The sequence below is a fragment of the Oncorhynchus gorbuscha genome, linkage group LG03 (genome assembly GCF_021184085.1).
Source record: "Oncorhynchus gorbuscha isolate QuinsamMale2020 ecotype Even-year linkage group LG03, OgorEven_v1.0, whole genome shotgun sequence".
Taxonomy (NCBI): Eukaryota; Metazoa; Chordata; class Actinopteri; order Salmoniformes; family Salmonidae; genus Oncorhynchus; species Oncorhynchus gorbuscha.
The window spans coordinates 63177099-63198232 of record NC_060175.1 but is presented as its reverse complement, the minus strand read 5'-3'; the positions used below and the strand labels follow the sequence as shown (position 1 = coordinate 63198232).

Genomic DNA, 21134 nt, shown 5'->3' with positions numbered 1-21134 from the left:
CTTTGACCAAAAGGATCGTTGGTTTAGGTGTATGATTATTGCTTAGGTTGCGAGAGGTCCCTGGTTAAAACATCTATCATTTTAATCAGTACAGGTTACCTTCAAATTAGGCCGTGACACTTGTGGGGAACGTAGGGCAAAACGGAGAACATTGCGACAAGTGGGGTCACATTACTTTGAAGCCCAAAGATTTTGGATTCTACAAACAGAAGTTGGCACATAGACTGTTCTGACTTCAGAGGAGTCTCCTGACACTTGTGGGGTATGTAGAGAAAATCGAGAATACCACCGTGTTCGTGAGGCTCTCCCCTTTCCAGAGAGTGGTCATACGAAATTGCAGGTCAAACGGTTCGGAAGCTAGAGATGTTTTAGTGAGAAGACCGATTATAGGTATGTCTCGTAGTTTGACAAAAAACGATCTCGGTCCACCATCTTTCACTGCAGATATGGAGGGGTAACATAAGCAGTTGTGGAGGATGGAGACGGAAACGCTGAGTCTCAATCTCTCTCGTTGAACACTGATCTATTTGAATGGGTATTTTCAACATTAATTTACTTTGATTCACGTACCTTTGCGTCATTTGACTCAAAATAAACGAGTTCCATTCTTTTTGAAGTCTTATTTTTTCATCTCTCCTTAAAAAACGATTTGATCTCATTTTGCACTATATTCATTTATAAAAACTCGTCATCAGTTAGCAGTCGCGACTGAAGAAGACAGAATGTGAAAGACACAGCAGATGAACTACAGAAGATTTGAACTGAACCATGGTCAAGAGTTTGGAAGACTGTCATGCTCACAAGTAAAGCACAAAACACTCACATGATGTTCAATCGTTCCAAGCACCGTGGACACGTCAATCAATATCTTCACTGACATTGCTGCAGAAAGAAAGAAAAACACTTTGGACATAAGGCTCGTTGGTCTAGGGGTATGATTCTCGCTTAGGGTGCGAGAGGTCCCGGGTTCAAATCCTGGATGAGCCCTTTTGCAGATCCTTGAACAAGCTCAGACAGGCAGATCTTTGGCCAATGGTCGGAATGCCAACTATCACCTCTTGGGCGCAGGACAAGGATGGCTGAATGGTTTTGGCGATGGACTGCAAATCTATTTTGATATGCACTTGTTGGTTCAACGTCGCACAACATTTATTAATTTAGATAAACTGAAGAATGTAGGAGCAATTCTAACTGCCACGAACAACGATAATGATTCAAATGTAATACACTTGAAATGACATCCAGGCCCTAAAACTAATGAATTTTTCATGCTCTGCATTGGCCGGGAATCGAACCCGGGTCAACTGCTTGGAAGGCAGCTATGCTCACCACTATACCACCAATGCTATGTGCTAGTCATTAGCAACATGGAGACATCGACTCATATCTTGACCGTCATTTTTGTGGAAATTGATCATTCTTTGACCAAAAGGATTGTTGGTTTAGGTGTATGATTATTGCTTAGGTTGCGAGAGGTCCCTGGTTAAAACATCTATCATTTTAATCAGTACAGGTTACCTTCAAATTAGGCCGTGACACTTGTGGGGAACGTAGGGCAAAACGGAGAACATTGCGACAAGTGGGGTCACATTACTTTGAAGCCCAAAGATTTTGGATTCTACAAACAGAAGTTGGCACATAGACTGTTCTGACTTCAGAGGAGTCTCCTGACACTTGTGGGGTATGTAGAGAAAAATCGAGAATACCACCGTGTTCGTGAGGCTCTCCCTTTCCAGAGAGTGGTCATACGAAATTGCAGGTCAAACGGTTCGGAAGCTAGAGATGTTTTAGTGAGAAGACCGATTATAGGTATGTCTCGTAGTTTGACAAAAACGATCTCGGTCCACCATCTTTCACTGCAGATATGGAGGGGTAACATAAGCAGTTGTGGAGGATGGAGACGGAAACGCTGAGTCTCAATCTCTCTCGTTGAACACTGATCTATTTGAATGGGTATTTTCAACATTAATTTACTTTGATTCACGTACCTTTGCGTCATTTGACTCAAAATAAACGAGTTCCATTCTTTTTGAAGTCTTATTTTTTCATCTCTCCTTAAAAACGATTTGATCTCATTTTGCACTATATTCATTTATAAAAACTCGTCATCAGTTAGCAGTCGCGACTGAAGAAGACAGAATGTGAAAGACACAGCAGATGAACTACAGAAGATTTGAACTGAACCATGGTCAAGAGTTTGGAAGACTGTCATGCTCACAAGTAAAGCACAAAACACTCACATGATGTTCAATCGTTCCAAGCACCGTGGACACGTCAATCGATATCTTCACTGACATTGCTGCAGAAAGAAAGAAAAACACTTTGGACATAAGGCTCGTTGGTCTAGGGGTATGATTCTCGCTTAGGGTGCGAGAGGTCCCGGGTTCAAATCCTGGATGAGCCCTTTTGCAGATCCTTGAACAAGCTCAGACAGGCAGATCTTTGGCCAATGGTCGGAATGCCAACTATCACCTCTTGGGCGCAGGACAAGGATGGCTGAATGGTTTTGGCGATGGACTGCAAATCTATTTTGATATGCACTTGTTGGTTCAACGTCGCACAACATTTATTAATTTAGATAAACTGAAGAATGTAGGAGCAATTCTAACTGCCACGAACAACGATAATGATTCAAATGTAATACACTTGAAATGACATCCAGGCCCTAAAACTAATGAATTTTTCATGCTCTGCATTGGCCGGGGAATCAAACCCGGGTCAACTGCTTGGAAGGCAGCTATGCTCACCACTATACCACCAATGCTATGTGCTAGTCATTAGCAACATGGAGACATCGACTCATATCTTGACCGTCATTTTTGTGGAAATTGATCATTCTTTGACCAAAAGGATTGTTGGTTTAGGTGTATGATTATTGCTTAGGTTGCGAGAGGTCCCTGGTTAAAACATCTATCATTTTAATCAGTACAGGTTACCTTCAAATTAGGCCGTGACACTTGTGGGGAACGTAGGGCAAAACGGAGAACATTGCGACAAGTGGGGTCACATTACTTTGAAGCCCAAAGATTTTGGATTCTACAAACAGAAGTTGGCACATAGACTGTTCTGACTTCAGAGGAGTCTCCTGACACTTGTGGGGTATGTAGAGAAAAATCGAGAATACCACCGTGTTCGTGAGGCTCTCCCCTTTCCAGAGAGTGGTCATACGAAATTGCAGGTCAAACGGTTCGGAAGCTAGAGATGTTTTAGTGAGAAGACCGATTATAGGTATGTCTCGTAGTTTGACAAAAAACGATCTCGGTCCACCATCTTTCACTGCAGATATGGAGGGGTAACATAAGCAGTTGTGGAGGATGGAGACGGAAACGCTGAGTCTCAATCTCTCTCGTTGAACACTGATCTATTTGAATGGGTATTTTCAACATTAATTTACTTTGATTCACGTACCTTTGCGTCATTTGACTCAAAATAAACGAGTTCCATTCTTTTTGAAGTCTTATTTTTTCATCTCTCCTTAAAAAACGATTTGATCTCATTTTGCACTATATTCATTTATAAAAACTCGTCATCAGTTAGCAGTCGCGACTGAAGAAGACAGAATGTGAAAGACACAGCAGATGAACTACAGAAGATTTGAACTGAACCATGGTCAAGAGTTTGGAAGACTGTCATGCTCACAAGTAAAGCACAAAACACTCACATGATGTTCAATCGTTCCAAGCACCGTGGACACGTCAATCGATATCTTCACTGACATTGCTGCAGAAAGAAAGAAAAACACTTTGGACATAAGGCTCGTTGGTCTAGGGGTATGATTCTCGCTTAGGGTGCGAGAGGTCCCGGGTTCAAATCCTGGATGAGCCCTTTTGCAGATCCTTGAACAAGCTCAGACAGGCAGATCTTTGGCCAATGGTCGGAATGCCAACTATCACCTCTTGGGCGCAGGACAAGGATGGCTGAATGGTTTTGGCGATGGACTGCAAATCTATTTTGATATGCACTTGTTGGTTCAACGTCGCACAACATTTATTAATTTAGATAAACTGAAGAATGTAGGAGCAATTCTAACTGCCACGAACAACGATAATGATTCAAATGTAATACACTTGAAATGACATCCAGGCCCTAAAACTAATGAATTTTTCATGCTCTGCATTGGCCAGGAATCAAACCCGGGTCAACTGCTTGGAAGGCAGCTATGCTCACCACTATACCACCAATGCTATGTGCTAGTCATTAGCAACATGGAGACATCGACTCATATCTTGACCGTCATTTTTGTGGAAATTGATCATTCTTTGACCAAAAGGATCGTTGGTTTAGGTGTATGATTATTGCTTAGGTTGCGAGAGGTCCCTGGTTAAAACATCTATCATTTTAATCAGTACAGGTTACCTTCAAATTAGGCCGTGACACTTGTGGGGAACGTAGGGCAAACGGAGAACATTGCGACAAGTGGGGTCACATTACTTTGAAGCCCAAAGATTTTGGATTCTACAAACAGAAGTTGGCACATAGACTGTTCTGACTTCAGAGGAGTCTCCTGACACTTGTGGGGTATGTAGAGAAAAATCGAGAATACCACCGTGTTCGTGAGGCTCTCCCCTTTCCAGAGAGTGGTCATACGAAATTGCAGGTCAAACGGTTCGGAAGCTAGAGATGTTTTAGTGAGAAGACCGATTATAGGTATGTCTCGTAGTTTGACAAAAACGATCTCGGTCCACCATCTTTCACTGCAGATATGGAGGGGTAACATAAGCAGTTGTGGAGGATGGAGACGGAAACGCTGAGTCTCAATCTCTCTCGTTGAACACTGATCTATTTGAATGGGTATTTTCAACATTAATTTACTTTGATTCACGTACCTTTGCGTCATTTGACTCAAAATAAACGAGTTCCATTCTTTTTGAAGTCTTATTTTTTCATCTCTCCTTAAAAAACGATTTGATCTCATTTTGCACTATATTCATTTATAAAAACTCGTCATCAGTTAGCAGTCGCGACTGAAGAAGACAGAATGTGAAAGACACAGCAGATGAACTACAGAAGATTTGAACTGAACCATGGTCAAGAGTTTGGAAGACTGTCATGCTCACAAGTAAAGCACAAAACACTCACATGATGTTCAATCGTTCCAAGCACCGTGGACACGTCAATCAATATCTTCACTGACATTGCTGCAGAAAGAAAGAAAAACATTTTGGACATAAGGCTCGTTGGTCTAGGGGTATGATTCTCGCTTAGGGTGCGAGAGGTCCCGGGTTCAAATCCTGGATGAGCCCTTTTGCAGATCCTTGAACAAGCTCAGACAGGCAGATCTTTGGCCAATGGTCAGAATGCCAACTATCACCTCTTGGGCGCAGGACAAGGATGGCTGAATGGTTTTGGCGATGGACTGCAAATCTATTTTGATATGCACTTGTTGGTTCAACGTCGCACAACATTTATTAATTTAGATAAACTGAAGAATGTAGGAGCAATTCTACCTGCCACGAACAACGATAATGATTCAAATGTAATACACTTGAAATGACATCCAGGCCCTAAAACTAATGAATTTTTCATGCTCTGCATTGGCCAGGAATCGAACCCGGGTCAACTGCTTGGAAGGTAGCTATGCTCACCACTATACCACCAATGCTATGTGCTAGTCATTAGCAACATGGAGACATCGACTCATATCTTGACCGTCATTTTTGTGGAAATTGATCATTCTTTGACCAAAAGGATCGTTGGTTTAGGTGTATGATTATTGCTTAGGTTGCGAGAGGTCCCTGGTTAAAACATCTATCATTTTAATCAGTACAGGTTACCTTCAAATTAGGCCGTGACACTTGTGGGGAACGTAGGGCAAAACGGAGAACATTGCGACAAGTGGGGTCACATTACTTTGAAGCCCAAAGATTTTGGATTCTACAAACAGAAGTTGGCACATAGACTGTTCTGACTTCAGAGGAGTCTCCTGACACTTGTGGGGTATGTAGAGAAAAATCGAGAATACCACCGTGTTCGTGAGGCTCTCCCCTTTCCAGAGAGTGGTCATACGAAATTGCAGGTCAAACGGTTCGGAAGCTAGAGATGTTTTAGTGAGAAGACCGATTATAGGTATGTCTCGTAGTTTGACAAAAACGATCTCGGTCCACCATCTTTCACTGCAGATATGGAGGGGTAACATAAGCAGTTGTGGAGGATGGAGACGGAAACGCTGAGTCTCAATCTCTCGTTGAACACTGATCTATTTGAATGGGTATTTTCAACATTAATTTACTTTGATTCACGTACCTTTGCGTCATTTGACTCAAAATAAACGAGTTCCATTCTTTTTGAAGTCTTATTTTTTCATCTCTCCTTAAAAAACGATTTGATCTCATTTTGCACTATATTCATTTATAAAAACTCGTCATCAGTTAGCAGTCGCGACTGAAGAAGACAGAATGTGAAAGACACAGCAGATGAACTACAGAAGATTTGAACTGAACCATGGTCAAGAGTTTGGAAGACTGTCATGCTCACAAGTAAAGCACAAAACACTCACATGATGTTCAATCGTTCCAAGCACCGTGGACACGTCAATCAATATCTTCACTGACATTGCTGCAGAAAGAAAGAAAAACATTTTGGACATAAGGCTCGTTGGTCTAGGGGTATGATTCTCGCTTAGGGTGCGAGAGGTCCCGGGTTCAAATCCTGGATGAGCCCTTTTGCAGATCCTTGAACAAGCTCAGACAGGCAGATCTTTGGCCAATGGTCGGAATGCCAACTATCACCTCTTGGGCGCAGGACAAGGATGGCTGAATGGTTTTGGCGATGGACTGCAAATCTATTTTGATATGCACTTGTTGGTTCAACGTCGCACAACATTTATTAATTTAGATAAACTGAAGAATGTAGGAGCAATTCTAACTGCCACGAACAACGATAATGATTCAAATGTAATACACTTGAAATGACATCCAGGCCCTAAAACTAATGAATTTTTCATGCTCTGCATTGGCCAGGAATCAAACCGGGTCAACTGCTTGGAAGGCAGCTATGCTCACCACTATACCACCAATGCTATGTGCTAGTCATTAGCAACATGGAGACATCGACTCATATCTTGACCGTCATTTTTGTGGAAATTGATCATTCTTTGACCAAAAGGATCGTTGGTTTAGGTGTATGATTATTGCTTAGGTTGCGAGAGGTCCCTGGTTAAAACATCTATCATTTTAATCAGTACAGGTTACCTTCAAATTAGGCCGTGACACTTGTGGGAACGTAGGGCAAAACGGAGAACATTGCGACAAGTGGGGTCACATTACTTTGAAGCCCAAAGATTTTGGATTCTACAAACAGAAGTTGGCACATAGACTGTTCTGACTTCAGAGGAGTCTCCTGACACTTGTGGGGTATGTAGAGAAAAATCGAGAATACCACCGTGTTCGTGAGGCTCTCCCCTTTCAGAGAGTGGTCATACGAAATTGCAGGTCAAACGGTTCGGAAGCTAGAGATGTTTTAGTGAGAAGACCGATTATAGGTATGTCTCGTAGTTTGACAAAAAACGATCTCGGTCCACCATCTTTCACTGCAGATATGGAGGGGTAACATAAGCAGTTGTGGAGGATGGAGACGGAAACGCTGAGTCTCAATCTCTCTCGTTGAACACTGATCTATTTGAATGGGTATTTTCAACATTAATTTACTTTGATTCACGTACCTTTGCGTCATTTGACTCAAAATAAACGAGTTCCATTCTTTTTGAAGTCTTATTTTTCATCTCCTTAAAAAACGATTTGATCTCATTTTGCACTATATTCATTTATAAAAACTCGTCATCAGTTAGCAGTCGCGACTGAAGAAGACAGAATGTGAAAGACACAGCAGATGAACTACAGAAGATTTGAACTGAACCATGGTCAAGAGTTTGGAAGACTGTCATGCTCACAAGTAAAGCACAAAACACTCACATGATGTTCAATCGTTCCAAGCACCGTGGACACGTCAATCGATATCTTCACTGACATTGCTGCAGAAAGAAAGAAAAACACTTTGGACATAAGGCTCGTTGGTCTAGGGGTATGATTCTCGCTTAGGGTGCGAGAGGTCCCGGGTTCAAATCCTGGATGAGCCCTTTTGCAGATCCTTGTTGTTCAAACAAGCTCAGACAGGCAGATCTTTGGCCAATGGTGGAATGCCAACTATCACCTCTTGGCGCAGGACAAGGATGGCTGAATGGTTTTGGCGATGGACTGCAAATCTATTTTGATATGCACTTGTTGGTTCAACGTCGCACAACATTTATTAATTTAGATAAACTGAAGAATGTAGGAGCAATTCTAACTGCCACGAACAACGATAATGATTCAAATGTAATACACTTGAAATGACATCCAGGCCCTAAAACTAATGAATTTTTCATGCTCTGCATTGGCCAGGAATCAAACCGGGTCAACTGCTTGGAAGGCAGCTATGCTCACCACTATACCACCAATGCTATGTGCTAGTCATTAGCAACATGGAGATCGACTCATATCTTGACCGTCATTTTGTGGAAATTGATCATTCTTTGACCAAAAGGATTGTTGGTTTAGGTGTATGATTATTGCTTAGGTTGCAGGTCCCTGGTTAAAACATCTATCATTTTAATCAGTACAGGTTACCTTCAAATTAGGCCTGTGACACTTTCGTAGGGCAAAACGGAGAACATTGCGACAAGTGGGGTCACATTCTTTTTGAAGCCCAAAGATTTTGGATTCTACAAACAGAAGTTGGCACATAGACTGTTCTGACTTCAGAGGAGTCTCCTGACACTTGTGGGGTATGTAGAGAAAAATCGAGAATACCACCGTGTTCGTGAGGCTCTCCCTTTCCAGAGAGTGGTCATACGAAATTGCAGGTCAAACGGTTCGGAAGCTAGAGATGTTTTAGTGAGAAGACCGATTATAGGTATGTCTCGTAGTTTGACAAAAACGATCTCGGTCCACCATCTTTCACTGCAGATATGGAGGGGTAACATAAGCAGTTGTGGAGGATGGAGACGGTCGCTGAGTCTCAATCTCTCTCGTTGAACACTGATCTATTTGAATGGGTATTTTCAACATTAATTTACTTTGATTCACGTACCTTTGCGTCATTTGACTCAAAATAAACGAGTTCCATTCTTTTTGAAGTCTTATTTTTTCATCTCTCCTTAAAAAACGATTTGATCTCATTTTGCACTATATTCATTTATAAAAACTCGTCATCAGTTAGCAGTCGCGACTGAAGAAGACAGAATGTGAAAGACACAGCAGATGAACTACAGAAGATTTGAACTGAACCATGGTCAAGAGTTTGGAAGACTGTCATGCTCACAAGTAAAGCACAAAACACTCACATGATGTTCAATCGTTCCAAGCACCGTGGACACGTCAATCGATATCTTCACTGACATTGCTGCAGAAAGAAAGAAAAACACTTTGACCAAAAGGATCGTTGGTTTAGGTGTATGATTATTGCTTAGGTTGCGAGAGGTCCCTGGTTAAAACATCTATCATTTTAATCAGTACAGGTTACCTTCAAATTAGGCCGTGACACTTGTGGGAACGTAGGGCAAAACGGAGAACATTGCGACAAGTGGGGTCACATTACTTTGAAGCCCAAAGATTTTGGATTCTACAAACAGAAGTTGGCACATAGACTGTTCTGACTTCAGAGGAGTCTCCTGACACTTGTGGGGTATGTAGAGAAAAATCGAGAATACCACCGTGTTCGTGAGGCTCTCCCCTTTCCAGAGAGTGGTCATACGAAATTGCAGGTCAAACGGTTAGGAAGCTAGAGATGTTTTAGTGAGAAGACCGATTATAGGTATGTCTCGTAGTTTGACAAAAAACGATCTCGGTCCACCATCTTTCACTGCAGATATGGAGGGGTAACATAAGCAGTTGTGGAGGATGGAGCTGTTCTTCCGCTGAGTCTCAATCTCTCTCGTTGAACACTGATCTATTTGAATGGGTATTTTCAACATTAATTTACTTTGATTCACGTACCTTTGCGTCATTTGACTCAAAATAAACGAGTTCCATTCTTTTGAAGTCTTATTTTTTCATCTCTCCTTAAAAAACGATTTGATCTCATTTTGCACTATATTCATTTATAAAAACTCGTCATCAGTTAGCAGTCGCGACTGAAGAAGACAGAATGTGAAAGACACAGCAGATGAACTACAGAAGATTTGAACTGAACCATGGTCAAGAGTTTGGAAGACTGTCATGCTCACAAGTAAAGCACAAAACACTCACATGATGTTCAATCGTTCCAAGCACCGTGGACACGTCAATCAATATCTTCACTGACATTGCTGCAGAAAGAAAGAAAAACTTTGGACATAAGGCTCGTTGGTCTAGGGGTATGATTCTCGCTTAGGGTGCGAGAGGTCCCGGGTTCAAATCCTGGATGAGCCCTTTGCAGATCCTTGAACAAGCTCAGACAGGCAGATCTTTGGCCAATGGTCGAATGCCAACTATCACCTCTTGGGCGCAGGACAAGGATGGCTGAATGGTTTTGGCGATGGACTGCAAATCTATTTTGATATGCACTTGTTGGTTCAACGCCGCACAACATTTATTAATTTAGATAAACTGAAGAATGTAGGAGCAATTCTAACTGCCACGAACAACGATAATGATTCAAATGTAATACACTTGAAATGACATCCAGGCCCTAAAACTAATGAATTTTTCATGCTCTGCATTGGCCTGAATCAACCCCGGGTCAACTGCTTGGAAGGCAGCTATGCTCACCACTATACCACCAATGCTATGTGCTAGTCATTAGCAACATGGAGACATCGACTCATATCTTGACCGTCATTTTTGTGGAAATTGATCATTCTTTGACCAAAAGGATTGTTGGTTTAGGTGTATGATTATTGCTTAGGTTGTATCAGAGGTCCCTGGTTAAAACATCTATCATTTTAATCAGTACAGGTTACCTTCAAATTAGGCCGTGATCCTTGTGGGGAACGTAGGGCAAAACGGAGAACATTGCGACAAGTGGGGTCACATTACTTTGAAGCCCAAAGATTTTGGATTCTACAAACAGAAGTTGGCACATAGACTGTTCTGACTTCAGAGGAGTCTCCTGACACTTGTGGGGTATGTAGAAAAATCGAGAATACCACCGTGTTCGTGAGGCTCCCCCTTTCCAGAGAGTGGTCATACGAAATTGCAGGTCAAACGGTTCGGAAGCTAGAGATGTTTTAGTGAGAAGACCGATTATAGGTATGTCTCGTAGTTTGACAAAAACGATCTCGGTCCACCATCTTTCACTGCAGATATGGAGGGGTAACATAAGCAGTTGTGGAGGATGGAGACGGACGCTGAGTCTCAATCTCTCTCGTTGAACACTGATCTATTTGAATGGGTATTTTCAACATTAATTTACTTTGATTCACGTACCTTTGCGTCATTTGACTCAAAATAAACAGTTCCATTCTTTTGAAGTCTTATTTTTCATCTCTCCTTAAAAAACGATTTGATCTCATTTTGCACTATATTCATTTATAAAAACTCGTCATCAGTTAGCAGTCGCGACTGAAGAAGACAGAATGTGAAAGACACAGCAGATGAACTACAGAAGATTTGAACTGAACCATGGTCAAAGAGTTTGGAAGACTGTCATGCTCACAAGTAAAGCACAAAACACTCACATGATGTTCAATCGTTCCAAGCACCGTGGACACGTCAATCGATATCTTCACTGACATTGCTGCAGAAAGAAAGAAAACATTTTGGACATAAGGCTCGTTGGTCTAGGGGTATGATTCTCGCTTAGGGTGCGAGAGGTCCCGGTTCAAATCCTGGATGAGCCCTTTTGCAGATCCTTGAACAAGCTCAGACAGGCAGATCTTTGGCCAATGGTCGGAATGCCAACTATCACCTCTTGCGCAGGACAAGGATGGCTGAATGGTTTTGGCGATGGACTGCAAATCTATTTTGATATGCACTTGTTGGTTCAACGTCGCACAACATTTATTAATTTAGATAAACTGAAGAATGTAGGAGCAATTCTAACTGCTCTGGAACAACGATAATGATTCAAATGTAATACACTTGAAATGACATCCAGGCCCTAAAACTAATGAAGTTTTCATGCTCTGCATTGGCCAGGAATCAAACCGGGTCAACTGCTTGGAAGGCAGCTATGCTCACCACTATACCACCAATGCTATGTGCTAGTCATTAGCAACATGGAGACATCGACTCATATCTTGACCGTCATTTTTGTGGAAATTGATCATTCTTTGACCAAAAGGATTGTTGGTTTAGGTGTATGATTATTGCTTAGGTTGCGAGAGGTCCCTGGTTAAAACATCTATCATTTTAATCAGTACAGGTTACCTTCAAATTAGGCCGTGACACTTGTGGGGAACGTAGGGCAAACGGAGAACATTGCGACAAGTGGGGTCACATTACTTTGAAGCCCAAAGATTTTGGATTCTACAAACAGAAGTTGGCACATAGACTGTTCTGACTTCAGAGGAGTCTCCTGACACTTGTGGGGTATGTAGAGAAAAATCGAGAATACCACCGTGTTCGTGAGGCTCTCCCCTTTCCAGAGAGTGGTCATACGAAATTGCAGGTCAAACGGTTCGGAAGCTAGAGATGTTTTAGTGAGAAGACCGATTATAGGTATGTCTCGTAGTTTAGACCGATTAAGGTATGTGGACAAAAAACGATCTCGGTCCACCATCTTTCACTGCAGATATGGAGGGTAACATAAGCAGTTGTGGAGGATGGAGACGGAAACGCTGAGTCTCAATCTCTCTCGTTGAACACTGATCTATTTGAATGGGTATTTTCAACATTAATTTACTTTGATTCACGTACCTTTGCGTCATTTGACTCAAAATAAACGAGTTCCATTCTTTTTGAAGTCTTATTTTTCATTTCTCCTTAAAAAACGATTTGATCTCATTTGCACTATATTCATTTATAAAAACTCGTCATCAGTTAGCAGTCGCGACTGAAGAAGACAGAATGTGAAAGACACAGCAGATGAACTACAGAAGATTTGAACTGAACCATGGTCAGAGTTTGGAAGACTGTCATGCTCACAAGTAAAGCACAAAACACTCACATGATGTTCAATCGTTCCAAGCACCGTGGACACGTCAATCAATATCTTCACTGACATTGCTGCAGAAAGAAAGAAAAACATTTTGGACATAAGGCTCGTTGGTCTAGGGGTATGATTCTCGCTTAGGGTGCGAGAGGTCCCGGGTTTCAAATCCTGGATGAGTCCCCTTTTGCAGATCCTTGAACAAGCTCAGACAGGCAGATCTTTGGCCAATGGTCAGTAATGCCAACTATCACCTCTTGGGCGCAGGACAAGGATGGCTGAATGGTTTTGGCGATGGACTGCAAATCTATTTTCATATGCACTTGTTGGTTCAACTGCAAACATTTATTATTTTAGATAAACTGAAGAATGTAGGAGCAATTCTAACTGCCACGAACAACGATAATGATTCAAATGTAATACACTTGAAATGACATCCAGGCCCTAAAACTAATGAATTTTTCATGCTCTGCATTGGCCAGGAATCGAACCGGGTCAACTGCTTGGAAGGCAGCTATGCTCACCACTATACCACCAATGCTATGTGCTAGTCATTAGCAACATGGAGACATCGACTCATATCTTGACCGTCATTTTTGTGGAAATTGATCATTCTTTGACCAAAAGGATTGTTGGTTTAGGTGTATGATTATTGCTTAGGTTGCGAGAGGTCCCTGGTTAAAACATCTATCATTTTAATCAGTACAGGTTACCTTCAAATTAGGCCGTGACACTTGTGGGGAACGTAGGGCAAAACGGAGAACATTGCGACAAGTGGGGTCACATTACTTTGAAGCCCAAAGATTTTGGATTCTACAAACAGAAGTTGGCACATAGACTGTTCTGACTTCAGAGGAGTCTCCTGACACTTGTGGGGTATGTAGAGAAAAATCGAGAATACCACCGTGTTCGTGAGGCTCTCCCCTTTCAGAGAGTGGTCATACGAAATTGCAGGTCAAACGGTTCGGAAGCTAGAGATGTTTTAGTGAGAAGACCGATTATAGGTATGTCTCGTAGTTTGACAAAAACGATCTCGGTCCACCATCTTTCACTGCAGATATGGAGGGGTAACATAAGCAGTTGTGGAGGATGGAGACGGAAACGCTGAGTCTCAATCTCTCTCGTTGAACACTGATCTATTTGAATGGGTATTTTCAACATTAATTTACTTTGATTCACGTACCTTTGCGTCATTTGACTCAAAATAAACGAGTTCCATTCTTTTTGAAGTCTTATTTTTTCATCTCTCCTTAAAAAACGATTTGATCTCATTTTGCACTATATTCATTTATAAAAACTCGTCATCAGTTAGCAGTCGCGACTGAAGAAGACAGAATGTGAAAGACACAGCAGATGAACTACAGAAGATTTGAACTGAACCATGGTCAAGAGTTTGGAAGACTGTCATGCTCACAAGTAAAGCACAAAACACTCACATGATGTTCAATCGTTCCAAGCACCGTGGACACGTCAATCAATATCTTCACTGACATTGCTGCAGAAAGAAAGAAAAACACTTTGGACATAAGGCTCGTTGGTCTAGGGGGTATGATTCTCGCTTAGGGGTGCGTTGGAGAGGTCCCGGGTTCAAATCCTGGATGAGCCCTTTTGCAGATCCTTGAACAAGCTCAGACAGGCAGATCTTTGGCCAATGGTCGGAATGCCAACTATCACCTCTTGGGCGCAGGACAAGGATGGCTGAATGGTTTTGGCGATGGACTGCAAATCTATTTTGATATGCACTTGTTGGTTCAACGTCGCACAACATTTATTAATTTAGATAAACTGAAGAATGTAGGAGCAATTCTAACTGCCCACGAACAACGATAATGATTCAAATGTAATACACTTGAAATGACATCCAGGCCCTAAAACTAATGAATTTTTCATGCTCTGCATTGGCCAGGAATCAAACCCGGGTCAACTGCTTGGAAGGCAGCTATGCTCACCACTACCACCAATGCTATGTGCTAGTCATTAGCAACATGGAGACATCGACTCATATCTTGACCGTCATTTTTGTGGAAATTGATCATTCTTTGACCAAAAGGATTGTTGGTTTAGGTGTATGATTATTGCTTAGGTTGCGAGAGGTCCCTGGTTAAAACATCTATCATTTTAATCAGTACAGGTTACCTTCAAATTAGGCCGTGACACTTGTGGGGAACGTAGGGCAAAACGGAGAACATTGCGACAAGTGGGGTCACATTACTTTGAAGCCCAAAGATTTTGGATTCTACAAACAGAAGTTGGCACATAGACTGTTCTGACTTCAGAGGAGTCTCCTGACACTTGTGGGGTATGTAGAGAAAAATCGAGAATACCACCGTGTTCGTGAGGCTCTCCCCTTTCCAGAGAGTGGTCATACGAAATTGCAGGTCAAACGGTTCGGAAGCTAGAGATGTTTTAGTGAGAAGACCGATTATAGGTATGTCTCGTAGTTTGACAAAAAACGATCTCGGTCCACCATCTTTCACTGCAGATATGGAGGGGTAACATAAGCAGTTGTGGAGGATGGAGACGGAAACGCTGAGTCTCAATCTCTCGTTGAACACTGATCTATTTGAATGGGTATTTTCAACATTAATTTACTTTGATTCACGTACCTTTGCGTCATTTGACTCAAAATAAACGAGTTCCATTCTTTTTGAAGTCTTATTTTTTCATCTCTCCTTAAAAAACGATTTGATCTCATTTTGCACTATATTCATTTATAAAAACTCGTCATCAGTTAGCAGTCGCGACTGAAAGAAGACAGAATGTGAAAGACACAGCAGATGAACTACAGAAGATTTGAACTGAACCATGGTCAAGAGTTTGGAAGACTGTCATGCTCACAAGTAAAGCACAAAACACTCACATGATGTTCAATCGTTCCAAGCACCGTGGACACTGTTGGTCAATCAATATCTTCACTGACATTGCTGCAGAAAGAAAGAAAAACATTTGGACATAAGGCTCGTTGGTCTAGGGGTATGATTCTCGCTTAGGGTGCGAGAGGTCCCGGAGTTCAAATCCTGGATGAGCCCTTTTGCAGATCCTTGAACAAGCTCAGACAGGCAGATCTTTGGCCAATGGTCAGAATCTTGCCAACAAAAATGCCGTCCTTGGCCAAGCTATCACCTCTTGGGCGCAGGACAAGGATGGCTGAATGGTTTTGGCGATGGACTGCAAATCTATTTTGATATGCACTTGTTGGTTCAACGTCGCACAACATTTATTAATTTAGATAAACTGAAGAATGTAGGAGCAATTCTAACTGCCACGAACAACGATAATGATTCAAATGTAATACACTTGAAATGACATCCAGGCCCCTAAAATTAATGAATTTTTCATGCTCTGCATTGGCCAGAATCGAACCCGGGTCAACTGCTTGGAAGGCAGCTATGCTCACCACTATACCACCAATGCTATGTGCTAGTCATTAGCAACATGGAGACATCGACTCATATCTTGACCGTCATTTTGTGGAAATTGATCATTCTTTGACCAAAAGGATTGTTGGTTTAGGTGTATGATTATTGCTTAGGTTGCGAGAGGTCCCTGGTTAAAACATCTATCATTTTAATCAGTACAGGTTACCTTCAAATTAGGCCGTGACACTTGTGGGGAACGTAGGGCAAACGGAGAACATTGCGACAAGTGGGTCACATTACTTTGAAGCCCAAAGATTTTGGATTCTACAAACAGAAGTTGGCACATAGACTGTTCTGACTTCAGAGGAGTCTCCTGACACTTGTGGGGTATGTAGAGAAAAATCGAGAATACCACCGTGTTCGTGAGGCTCTCCCCTTTCCAGAGAGTGGTCATCCCGTCTGAAATTGCAGGTCAAACGGTTCGGAAGCTAGAGATGTTTTAGTGAGAAGACCGATTATAGGTATGTCTCGTAGTTTGACAAAAAACGATCTCGGTCCACCATCTTTCACTGCAGATATGGAGGGGTAACATAAGCAGTTGTGGAGGATGGAGACGGAATCCGCTGAGTCTCTCAATCTCTCGTTGAACACTGATCTATTTGAATGGGTATTTTCAACATTAATTTACTTTGATTCACGTACCTTTGCGTCATTTGACTCAAAATAAGTTCCATTCTTTTGAAGTCTTATTTTTCATCTCTCCTTAAAAAACGATTTGATCTCATTTTGCACTATATTCATTTATAAACTCGTCATCAGTTAGGCAGTCGCGACTGAAGAAGACAGAATGAAAGACACAGCAGATGAACTACAGAAGATTTGAACTGAACCATGGTCAAGAGTTTGGAAGACTGTCATGCTACAAGTAAAGCACAAAACACTCACATGATGTTCAATCGTTCCAAGCACCGTGGACACGTCAATCGATATCTTCACTGACATTGCTGCAGAAAGAAAGAAAAACATTTTGGACATAAGGCTCGTTGGTCTAGGGGTATGATTCTCGCTTAGGGTGCGAGAGGTCCCGGGTTCAAATCCTGGATGAGCCCTTTTGCAGATCCTTGAACAAGCTCAGACAGGCAGATCTTTGGCCAATGGTCAGAATGCCAACTATCACCTCTTGGGCAGCAGGACAAGGATGGCTGAATGGTTTTGGCGATGGACTGCAAATCTATTTTTGATATGCACTTGTTGGTTCAACAGGACAAGGATGGCGCACAACATTTATTAATTTAGATAAACTGAAGAATGTAGGAGCAATTCTACCTGCCACGAACAACGATAATGATTCAAATGTAATACACTTGAAATGACATCCAGGCCCTAAAACTAATGAATTTTTCATGCTCTGCATTGGCCAGGAATCGAACCCGGGTCAACTGCTTGGAAGGTAGCTATGCTCACCACTATACCACCAATGCTATGTGCTAGTCATTAGCAACATGGAGACATCGACTCATATCTTGACCGTCATTTTTGTGGAAATTGATCATTCTTTGACCAAAAGGATCGTTGGTTTAGGTGTATGATTATTGCTTAGGTTATGAGAGGTCCCTGGTTAAAACATCTATCATTTTAATCAGTACAGGTTACCTTCAAATTAGGCCGTGACACTTGTGGGGAACGTAGGGCAAAACGGAGAACATTGCGACAAGTGGGGTCACATTACTTTGAAGCCCAAAGATTTTGGATTCTACAAACAGAAGTTGGCACATAGACTGTTCTGACTTCAGAGGAGTCTCCTGACACTTGTGGGGTATGTAGAGAAAAATCGAGAATACCACCGTGTTCGTGAGGCTCTCCCCTTTCCAGAGAGTGGTCATACGAAATTGCAGGTCAAACGGTTCGGAAGCTAGAGATGTTTTAGTGAGAAGACCGATTATAGGTATGTCTCGTAGTTTGACAAAAACGATCTCGGTCCACCATCTTTCACTGCAGATATGGAGGGGTAACATAAGCAGTTGTGGAGGATGGAGACGGAACGCTGAGTCTCAATCTCTCTCGTTGAACACTGATCTATTTGAATGGGTATTTTCAACATTAATTTACTTTGATTCACGTACCTTTGCGTCATTTGACTCAAAATAAACGAGTTCCATTCTTTTTGAAGTCTTATTTTTTCATCTCTCCTTAAAAAACGATTTGATCTCATTTTGCACTATATTCATTTATAAAAACTCGTCATCAGTTAGCAGTCGCGACTGAAGAAGACAGAATGTGAAAGACACAGCAGATGAACTACAGAAGATTTGAACTGAACCATGGTCAAGAGTTTGGAAGACTGTCATGCTCACAAGTAAAGCACAAAACACTCACATGATGTTCAATCGTTCCAAGCACCGTGGACACGTCAATCAATATCTTCACTGACATTGCTGCAGAAAGAAAGAAAAACACTTTGGACATAAGGCTCGTTGGTCTAGGCTAGGTATGATTCTCGCTTAGGGTGCGAGAGGTCCCTGGTTCAAATCCTGGATGAGCCATTTTGCAGATCCTTGAACAAGCTCAGACAGGCAGATCTTTGGCCAATGGTCGGAATGCCAACTATCACCTCTTGGGCGCAGGACAAGGATGGCTGAATGGTTTTGGCGATGGACTGCAAATCTATTTTGATATGCACTTGTTGGTTCAACGTCGCACAACATTTATTAATTTAGATAAACTGAAGAATGTAGGAGCAATTCTAACTGCCACGAACAACGATAATGATTCAAATGTAATACACTTGAAATGACATCCAGGCCCTAAAACTAATGAATTTTTCATGCTCTGCATTGGCCAGGAATCGAACCCGGTCAACTGCTTGGAAGGCAGCTATGCTCACCACTATACCACCAATGCTATGTGCTAGTCATTAGCAACATGGAGACATCGACTCATATCTTGACCGTCATTTTTGTGGAAATTGATCATTCTTTGACCAAAGGATCGTTGGTTTAGGTGTATGATTATTGCTTAGGTTGCGAGGTCCCTGGTTAAAACATCTATCATTTTAATCAGTACAGGTTACCTTCAAATTAGGCCGTGACACTTGTGGGGAACGTAGGGCAAAACGGAGAACATTGCGACAAGTGGGGTCACATTACTTTGAAGCCCAAAGATTTTGGATTCTACAAACAGAAGTTGGCACATAGACTGTTCTGACTTCAGAGGAGTCTCCTGACACTTGTGGGGTATGTAGAGAAAATCGAGAATACCACCGTGTTCGTGAGGCTCTCCCCTTTCCAGAGAGTGGTCATACGAAATTGCAGGTCAAACGGTTCGGAAGCTAGAGATGTTTTAGTGAGAAGACCGATTATAGGTATGTCTCGTAGTTTGACAAAAACGATCTCGGTCCACCATCTTTCACTGCAGATATGGAGGGTAACATAAGCAGTTGTGGAGGATGGAGACGGAAACGCTGAGTCTCAATCTCTCTCGTTGAACACTGATCTATTTGAATGGGTATTTTCAACATTAATTTACTTTGATTCACGTACCTTTGCGTCATTTGACTCAAAATAAACGAGTTCCATTCTTTTTGAAGTCTTATTTTTTCATCTCTCCTTAAAAAACGATTTGATCTCATTTTGCACTATATTCATTTATAAAAACTCGTCATCAGTTAGCAGTCGCGACTGAAGAAGACAGAATGTGAAAGACACAGCAGATGAACTACAGAAGATTTGAACTGAACCATGGTCAAGAGTTTGGAAGACTGTCATGCTCACAAGTAAAGCACAAAACACTCACATGATGTTCAATCGTTCCAAGCACCGTGGACACGTCAATCGATATCTTCACTGACATTGCTGCAGAAAGAAAGAAAAACACTTTGGACATAAGGCTCGTTGGTCTAGGGTATGATTCTCGCTTAGGGTGCGAGAGGTCCCGGGTTCAAATCCCGGATGAGCCCTTTTGCAGATCCTTGAACAAGCTCAGACAGGCAGATCTTTGGCCAATGGTCGGAATGCCAACTATCACCTCTTGGGCGCAGGACAAGGATGGCTGAATGGTTTTGGCGATGGACTGCAAATCTATTTTGATATGCACTTGTTGGTTCAACGTCGCACAACATTTATTAATTTAGATAAACTGAAGAATGTAGGAGCAATTCTAACTGCCACGAACAACGATAATGATTCAAATGTAATACACTTGAAATGACATCCAGGGCCTAAAACTAGTGAATTTTTCATGCTCTGCATTGGCCGGGAATCGAACCCGGGTCAACTGCTTGGAAGGCAGCTATGCTCACCACTATACCACCAATGCTATGTGCTAGTCATTAGCAACATGGAGACATCGACTCATATCTTGACCGTCATTTTTGTGGAAATTGATCATTCTTTGACCAAAAGGATCGTTGGTTTAGGTGTATGATTATTGCTTAGGTTGCGAGAGGTCCCTGGTTAAAACATCTATCATTTTAATCAGTACAGGTTACCTTCAAATTAGGCCGTGACACTTGTGGGAACATTAGGGCAAAACGGAGAACATTGCGACAAGTGGGGTCACATTACTTTGAAGCCCAAAGATTTTGGATTCTACAAACAGAAGTTGGCACATAGACTGTTCTGACTTCAGAGGAGTCTCCTGACACTTGTGGGGTATGTAGAGAAAAATCGAGAATACCACCGTGTTCGTGAGGCTCTCCCCTTTCCAGAGAGTGGTCATACGAAATTGCAGGTC

The 21134-nt window shown here is 41.9% G+C and overlaps 19 non-coding genes across 19 annotated transcripts; 11 read left to right on the top strand and 8 right to left on the bottom strand.

Moving 5' to 3' along the window:
- Nucleotides 1-915: 915 nt before the first annotated feature.
- trnap-agg lies at nucleotides 916-987 on the top strand. Its single transcript has one exon. It is a non-coding gene; the product is annotated as a tRNA-Pro (tRNA).
- A 287-nt stretch (nucleotides 988-1274) lies between these two features.
- trnag-ucc lies at nucleotides 1275-1346 on the bottom strand. The gene has a single exon. It is a non-coding gene; the product is annotated as a tRNA-Gly (tRNA).
- A 986-nt stretch (nucleotides 1347-2332) lies between these two features.
- Nucleotides 2333-2404, top strand: trnap-agg. The gene has a single exon. It is a non-coding gene; the product is annotated as a tRNA-Pro (tRNA).
- A 287-nt stretch (nucleotides 2405-2691) lies between these two features.
- trnag-ucc lies at nucleotides 2692-2764 on the bottom strand. The gene has a single exon. It is a non-coding gene; the product is annotated as a tRNA-Gly (tRNA).
- A 989-nt stretch (nucleotides 2765-3753) lies between these two features.
- Nucleotides 3754-3825, top strand: trnap-agg. Its single transcript has one exon. It is a non-coding gene; the product is annotated as a tRNA-Pro (tRNA).
- A 287-nt stretch (nucleotides 3826-4112) lies between these two features.
- trnag-ucc lies at nucleotides 4113-4184 on the bottom strand. The gene has a single exon. It is a non-coding gene; the product is annotated as a tRNA-Gly (tRNA).
- Nucleotides 4185-5171: 987 nt separating this feature from the next.
- trnap-agg lies at nucleotides 5172-5243 on the top strand. The gene has a single exon. It is a non-coding gene; the product is annotated as a tRNA-Pro (tRNA).
- A 287-nt stretch (nucleotides 5244-5530) lies between these two features.
- Nucleotides 5531-5602, bottom strand: trnag-ucc. The gene has a single exon. It is a non-coding gene; the product is annotated as a tRNA-Gly (tRNA).
- A 986-nt stretch (nucleotides 5603-6588) lies between these two features.
- trnap-agg lies at nucleotides 6589-6660 on the top strand. Its single transcript has one exon. It is a non-coding gene; the product is annotated as a tRNA-Pro (tRNA).
- A 1342-nt stretch (nucleotides 6661-8002) lies between these two features.
- trnap-agg lies at nucleotides 8003-8074 on the top strand. Its single transcript has one exon. It is a non-coding gene; the product is annotated as a tRNA-Pro (tRNA).
- A 2239-nt stretch (nucleotides 8075-10313) lies between these two features.
- trnap-agg lies at nucleotides 10314-10385 on the top strand. Its single transcript has one exon. It is a non-coding gene; the product is annotated as a tRNA-Pro (tRNA).
- A 3129-nt stretch (nucleotides 10386-13514) lies between these two features.
- Nucleotides 13515-13585, bottom strand: trnag-ucc. The gene has a single exon. It is a non-coding gene; the product is annotated as a tRNA-Gly (tRNA).
- A 2415-nt stretch (nucleotides 13586-16000) lies between these two features.
- On the top strand, nucleotides 16001-16073 carry trnap-agg. Its single transcript has one exon. It is a non-coding gene; the product is annotated as a tRNA-Pro (tRNA).
- Nucleotides 16074-17440: 1367 nt separating this feature from the next.
- On the top strand, nucleotides 17441-17512 carry trnap-agg. The gene has a single exon. It is a non-coding gene; the product is annotated as a tRNA-Pro (tRNA).
- Nucleotides 17513-17812: 300 nt separating this feature from the next.
- On the bottom strand, nucleotides 17813-17884 carry trnag-ucc. Its single transcript has one exon. It is a non-coding gene; the product is annotated as a tRNA-Gly (tRNA).
- Nucleotides 17885-18871: 987 nt separating this feature from the next.
- trnap-agg lies at nucleotides 18872-18946 on the top strand. Its single transcript has one exon. It is a non-coding gene; the product is annotated as a tRNA-Pro (tRNA).
- Nucleotides 18947-19233: 287 nt separating this feature from the next.
- Nucleotides 19234-19304, bottom strand: trnag-ucc. The gene has a single exon. It is a non-coding gene; the product is annotated as a tRNA-Gly (tRNA).
- Nucleotides 19305-20287: 983 nt separating this feature from the next.
- Nucleotides 20288-20358, top strand: trnap-agg. Its single transcript has one exon. It is a non-coding gene; the product is annotated as a tRNA-Pro (tRNA).
- Nucleotides 20359-20645: 287 nt separating this feature from the next.
- Nucleotides 20646-20717, bottom strand: trnag-ucc. The gene has a single exon. It is a non-coding gene; the product is annotated as a tRNA-Gly (tRNA).
- Nucleotides 20718-21134: the final 417 nt, after the last annotated feature.